General features: G+C 39.5%; 1 non-coding gene across 1 annotated transcript; it reads right to left on the bottom strand.

The window, feature by feature from the left end:
* Positions 1 to 6,825: 6,825 nt before the first annotated feature.
* On the bottom strand, positions 6,826 to 6,932 carry LOC148849014 (small nucleolar RNA R71). Its single transcript, XR_016101664.1, has one exon. It is a non-coding gene; the product is annotated as a small nucleolar RNA R71 (small nucleolar RNA).
* Between the last annotated feature and the right edge of the window lie 204 nt (positions 6,933 to 7,136).

Genomic DNA, 7,136 nt, shown 5'->3' with positions numbered 1-7,136 from the left:
TTCACTCAACCTTCTGCTTACCTTGAACCCCTGCAGTGAGTTACAAGCATGAGTTAAAGCCCCAGAGTCAATACACCAGGAAGCAGAAGCTACCAACAAATTGGTTTCTATAACACAAGTTTCGAAGTTACCTTTCTTGGATTCCAGGTAGGCAGGACAATTCCTTTTCCAGTGGCCGGTCTTCTTGCAGAAGTGACAGGCATCCGATGCTTTGTCTTTCTTCTGCTTCTTGCTCTTGGTGGCTTTCTTCTGAGGCTTCTTTGCCTTCCTCTTTCTCTTTCTTGTCTTGCCAGCTTCAACAAGCATGGCTACAGGCTCATCCTTTCTAATCAGTTCCTCAGCTCTTTGCAACATATTGCTGAGCTCTTGTAAGCTGACATTCAGCTTGTTCATGTTATAGTTCATGATGAACGGATTAAAGGAAGGAGGCAAAGAGTTAAGGATAGCATCTATCTAGGTAGCAAGGTCCAGCCCGGATCCAAGAGCCTCCAGTTCGTTGATGTAACCCATCATCCGAAGACAATGGTCGTGAACTTGTTGACCCTTGGACATTTCCTTTTGTCGAGTAGAACGATTCTGCTCTTCATACATTGTCCTGAGACTATCACCCGGGCAAGGGAGTTTTTCTCCTCCCATTCTTGATAGTCTCTCCTTCGGGCCTTAGAAGCCCTATCACCCGGACGCTCCGGGGCAGGATTCTTTGCCACTTTCTCTAGCTTTTCAGAAGCTAGGACCAGCATAAGGTTCCTGTACCAATCAGCATAGTTTGGGCCCTTCAACTTGTTGTCATCAAGCAGTTTTGCAAAAGATCCGTTTGCCATTTTCTGATAAAAGAGCAAACGTCAGTCCACAACCTAATTTGATTCATGTTCATTTCATAGATATGGATTTTAATCTACGATCCATTTCCATTTATTCATCTCTGAGATTTCCCTCCTTTCTCAGTGACGGAGACTACGGATTGTCTCTGGAAATGTGGGAAATCACATAGGGTGCATGGAGCCAACTGTTTCAGCTGCATAACCCCACCACCTTTCTGTGAAGGATCACATCCACTCATCATATGAGTTTTCCCTTTGGCCTCTGTCAGACAAGGTTCAGAGCCGTTTTCAGGTAAACCTTTCTGTCCAGTGAGTGTTTACCCATCATATTCGTGAACGCCAAGGTACCGTGAGAGAGTTCCCATTTTCTGGTGAAGCCCCTCCCACATCGGTCTATGACGCCCCTATCATCTTATGAAACACTCAGACAAGCCAACAGCAAATGGATAGCCCATTTTCTGGTGCGTTTCCTCATTACTGAAGGACCCATCCTCATGCTAATGATGGAAGGCCTTTAGAGAGTTCATCATATGAATCTCCCTATCACATGCACTCATATTAGCTGGAGGGAACAAAATTACGCCCTAGTTTGATTTAGGTCAAACCAAAGTGGCTCCCACTGACTTTCATAAAGCCAGATTTCGGTGGGCTTTAAATCGGCTAGGGTTCCGCACGCAACCTCTTGATGAGGTGTGGGGCCCACCACTAAGGGAAGTCATCCAATGACCAAAAGGATCACCATGGCAATGAAGTGCATTCAGCCATGGTGTGCGCAAGAGCCACTGTCGAATGAGCATGGGCCAAGTACTTATGGCCCATGTACGCAGCACATCACACATCCATACATCACATGCAGGGATAAATTGATCCAATCAATTAATTATCTGTAAGGCCCGTTAAAATTCCATAATATTAACCATTAATATTATCTAGGTATATGGGCTGAATTAGGGTTACCCAGTTCAGCCCATATAGCTTTATCCTTTAAAATGGGCTTTTGTAGTTTTAACTATTTAAAACTAGGCCTTTACAGGCTGGGCCGAATTAACCATTTAATTAAATATCAATCCTTAGGCCCATTAGTGGGAAATTAGGGCTGACTTTTAGCCTTGATTAAACCCTAGAATTGGTTCAAACAGTTTTGAACCAATCTTGGTTCGAATGGGTCTAGTGTTTGATTTTTAATTAAATCCTTAATTCAAGAAAATAATCTAAAATTAAATACTGATAAAAAGAAAACAAGAATTAGTCAAACAGGGTTGTTTGCACAATCCTTCCTGCAAAACAGAGGTTAGATCACAGAATGCAGTTTCACAAACTGCAAATCGCAGATAGCATTTCTCTTATCTCCAAAATCTCCTTCTCTGCGCCGCCATCTTCGATCCAAAATAAAAATAAATAGAAATCCTATTTCTATTAATAATTACATCAGATCGAATACCTATACATTGAGTCTAGGAAATAAAAAAAAAATTACAGACCCAAAATAAATCAAGAACTGCAAAATCGCAGGTTCCCTGCGCAAACCAAGAATTTGATCTCCTCTTGTACGAACAACCCATAAATCAAGAAAATTATAAAGAACAATTCTAAATAATAATCAGATTTATTTAAATTTAATTTCAGATTATTTGCCCAACTGTTTTGGGAACAAATTTCCCAAAACCAAATCTGCGCAAATTTGGTAGAACGCCTTCTCCCTAATTGCGCAGCTTCAGATCTGAAACAGAATGGTTCAAGATTTGAACCTGAGGCTCTGATACCACTGAAGGGTTGAGAGATCCATCACATGGATGCCCAAAGATTGCGGAATAAGGGGCGAATTTCAAAAATTTTTCTCTCCCTTCAACTGGGAATCACATTCCCTATTTAGAAAATCACATTTTCAAAGATAAATCTTGAACCTTAAATTGAATCAGATCTGAACCAAAAGGAATGGGAGAGAATGATACCTGATACGGAGAAGCAATATCTCCCAACGAAGGTGTTCACGCCCAAGGAAGGATCCAAAGACTACTCCCACTGAAAATGGCACAGTGCAGGATGGAGCAGAATCAATAGTGTTTTTCCCCAAGAACTCTGTCCTTCGCAAGAAACAGTAGGATGGAACGTGAACACAGCTTCCTTTTCAATCCTTTCTCAAAGAATTGATGTCAAGATCCAATCTTGATGATGAACCTACAATTTATCTATATTTTATGAGGTTTTTGCATGAAATTTTATGATGGTTTAATTAAATTTTGCCCTATTTTAGCTTGATTGCAAAAAAGATTTCAGGGGGAGCCAAATCAATAAAAAGAAGGCAAAAGCAAGAAAAGAAAACCCAAAATTTACCAATTTCAGTCTGGCCCAGCCATGAGAGCAAGAGAATTTCATTCGGCCCAAGAAGAGCAAGTGAAACTCTTTGGAAAATCCAAGGGAAGAAGCCTAGCAAGAAGGAAATTTCGGCCCAGCCCATTTTTAGCCCAAATAACAGCCTAGAGTGTAGCCCACATGAGCTCAAAAGCAAGCTAAGTTGTAGCCCAAATAGCAGCCCAAAGGGAGTTAGGGGCGGCAACTTCTAGGAGTTTCTTGAAGAGAAGGAGGGAGCACTCTAGAAGGTTCATGAGGGGTGTAATACACCCCATTCTAGAGGCTTCAAGAAGGGGCAAGAGCCCCCTTGAAAAACTATATAAGGAGGCCTCTAGGAGGGGAGAAAGTTGTTCAATTGCTTGAGAGGAAGGCTCTCCCACTCTTAGAGGTTCGGCCACCTTGAGAGAAGAGAAGAGAAAAAGGCTAGGCGCAAGGAAGAAGAAGAAGAAGGGCTGAAGGAAGTTCAAGACAAGCAAGCTAGAAGAAGAAGGTGAGTTCGAATTGAGAGTTTGTGATTCAAAGATCTTCTGTAATAAATCATTTGTAGTTTCATTCTCTTTTGATTTGAATTCAGTTTCTTAGTTATATGTTCTTTCTTCTTTCTCCTTGTTTCCATTCTTCCTTGATGTATTTCAGCTTGTAAAATTTCAGTTCAGCAATCTAATTCTTTTTGATTCATTCAAATGGTCATGCATTGTATTTGAAGTTTCTTGAATAAGGGTGTGATTGTAGATTAATTCGGCCAACTAACCTTCAAAACTCATATCTGAATTCTCAAATCTGAGATTGCAAGATCTGAATTGCTTGAAAGAGAATTCAGATCTGCAATTTTCAGATTGGGCGAATTAATCTACAGCTTGGAATTCCTAGAGTGCTTGAGAGAGACTAGGAATTCAGATCTACTATTCAAGAACTGAATTGAGTGCAAGGTTAGAGATAACTTGCACAATTCAGTTGGTGATCAATTCAGATTTGAATTGATGCCTTAGAAGTGTTTGAAGAAATGCATGCATGGGGATTAGATTCTTGCTAGAGATAGAAGAACCGTCACTCATGCATAGGATGAACATGCACTTGAGAGAGGCTGTTCATGACCTTGGGGTTTCACCAAACCAAGGCTCAATCATGATTCATTCGAATGATCCAAATTGATAGATTGCTGAATTCTGAGATTGACATTTACTACTTACTCTTCTAACCTGAATTGAAGGCAATTGGGCCAATGATTTAGATAGATTTTAATTTAGGATTTCTTAGCTTTCATTAGAGTTTTGATTTATTTGTTGATCAGATAAGAAATGTTCAATTTAGTATTGGTAATTGTTTCCTAAATCCTCGTGGGAACGATACTTCACTCACTACTTTATTACTTGAACGGCTAGTGCACTTGCTAGTGTCACAATGAGCCGCACATCAAGTTTTTGGCGCCGTTGCCGGGGATTTAGAGAAGCAATATTAGGAAACATTGAGCATTCTTAATCTGATCTCATTCAGCATTGCATTCATAGTTGGGTTAATTTGCTAACTTTTTCATTTCAACTTGGACTGCAACTGCTGTACTACTGTAGTTATGTTTCTTCCTTCTTAAGTAGATTACTTTCATTTTTTTTGTTTCAGTTTCATTTTAATAAAGGCATGTTTGATTTCTATTCAATCTTGGTATTGTTCCCTTCAAAAAAAAAAAAAAAAAAGAAAAAAATTCACATAAACATGAGTGTTGCAGATCTGAGTTGCATTCGGCACTCAGATCAACAGATTTCAGATCTGCAGCACTCAGCCGAAAAGAGTTGCTTGTGTTTCAGACTTTATTTTTTTTCTTTCTTTCATTACAAAAAGAAAAAAAAACAAATTAAAAAAAAAAGGGGAGATCTTTTGAACAACAAGTGGAGCAATTGAGAATTCGGATCAGAACTCAAATCTGAGTTCAAATCTGAATTCTGCTACAGCAGATCTGCAACAGTTCAGATCTAAGTTCCTCTGAACTCAGACCTGAACTGATGCAATTTTGAGGGGAATTGGGTGTCATCACCACCCCAATTCACCCTAGGGCACTTCTGCTATTCCCCAAAAACAATTTGGTAGCAATAACTGAAGGTAAGGCAATTGAGAATTCAGATCCAAACTCAGACTTGAGTTCAGATCTGAATTCTGCTGTTACAGATCTGCTCAGTTCATATCTGAATTCTGCTGTTACAGATCTGCTCAGTTCAGATCTGAATTCCTCTGAACTCAGATCTGAACCGATGCAAGTTTGAGGTGAATTGGGTGCCATCACTACCCCAATCCACCCTATGATACATCCAACCTGCCTCAAGGGTGAATGGATAACAAGGAATGAGAGAAATTCAAATTTGAAATGCAGTTGATATGATGTGAGGACTGAACTGATACAGAGCATACTATGAATTCTGGGTGGACTGAATTCTTGGCTTTACCCACTTGTAACCGAGCTACATTAGCTAAGGAGGTGTATGTTTGGATTGAATAATTGTTATGCCTCAGATACTTAAGAAAAATTAACACTTTCCAAATATTTCTATTAGCATTCAGATCTATAGCAGGGCTGCTATAGTGCAACAGTTAGCAGACCTGATTTCAGATTTCTACAAAAGTTGTATGGACCGAATAGCTTGCAATACCAAACATTGCAGACCCAATTTTTAGGTCTTAGCAAGTGTTTGATATGCATCAGCTATACAGGTTTGAGCTTCAATTGTAGAGTTTAAAATCTTTAACCCAAGCCTAACTCAGGACTGGTTTTAGTTTATTTCAGATCCTTTTAAATTATTTTTTTTTTTTCAGATCAGATCTGATTTCAGCCCTAAAGCATCACAAAATTGATTCCAACCTTAATGGATGTATATTGTAGTGTATACCAATGTGTGTGTATGAGATATCCAGCTCAGATCTGAATTATTATTTATTAATTTCTCTGAATTCAGATCTAAATTGGGTCTGAATTCAGATGTTGCAATCGATGGATGTAGATAAAGGAACCTTGAATAAGATGATTGGTTTAAATCTGCTTTTAGTATAATCGGCTTCATTTATTCATGATAGGATGTAGGTTTTGTATTCCAATACTTCACTTTACAGTGTGATAGGATTAGTTATTTATTTTCTTTTGTGAATATTGGCATTTTTATTGCTTTGACTTTAACAGTTTATGACAAGCAGACCTGAACTGGAAGAGATCCTTTACGACCCGGAGATTGAACGGACTCTCCGTGTCCGTTTGAGAGCTGCTAAGCAAGTCAGACAAGAAGCACAAGAAATGGCTGAACAAAGAACTATGATGGATTATGCCAAGCCCACCCTCACCGGGACTGTCTCCAACATTATCAGGCCAACTATTGCTGCCAATAACTTCGAAATTAAACCGGCCATAATCCAAATGATACAAAATACGATTCAGTTTTGTGGTATGGCCCATGAGGATCCGAATGCCCATATTGCTAACTTCTTGGAAATCTGTGACACCTTCAAACACAATGGGGTAAGTGATGATGCCATTCAGCTGAGGTTATTCCCATTTTCTTTGAAGGATAAAGCCAAAGCTTGGTTGAACTCATTACCGGCAGGATCTATAGCCACATGGGACGAAATGGTCAGCCGTTTTCTCTCTAAATATTTTCCCCCTTCTAAAACTGCTAAAATGAGGAATGACATCACTACTTTTTTCCAGCAAGAGGGGGAATCTTTATATGAATCATGGGAACGATACAAGGAGCTGTTAAGGAGAGTTCCTCACCATGGCCTCCCCATTTGGCTGCAAGTGCAGACTTTCTATAATGGTCTTACTGACTCAAATAAGACCATATTAGATGATGCAGCCGGAGGATCCATAAATAATAAAACTCCTGAGGTTGCCCATGCACTTATTGAGGAAATGGCAGCCAACAATTATCAATGGCATTCGGAAAGGACTCAAACTAGGAAGCAGCAAGGCTTGCATAATGTTGA

The sequence above is a fragment of the Nelumbo lutea genome, chromosome 6 (assembly GCF_056320005.1).
Source record: "Nelumbo lutea isolate HS-2025 chromosome 6, American lotus-T2T, whole genome shotgun sequence".
Lineage (NCBI taxonomy): Eukaryota > Viridiplantae > Streptophyta > Magnoliopsida > Proteales > Nelumbonaceae > Nelumbo > Nelumbo lutea.
Note: the sequence above shows the minus strand (reverse complement) of the source record. Positions and strands in the feature narration are given on the sequence as shown.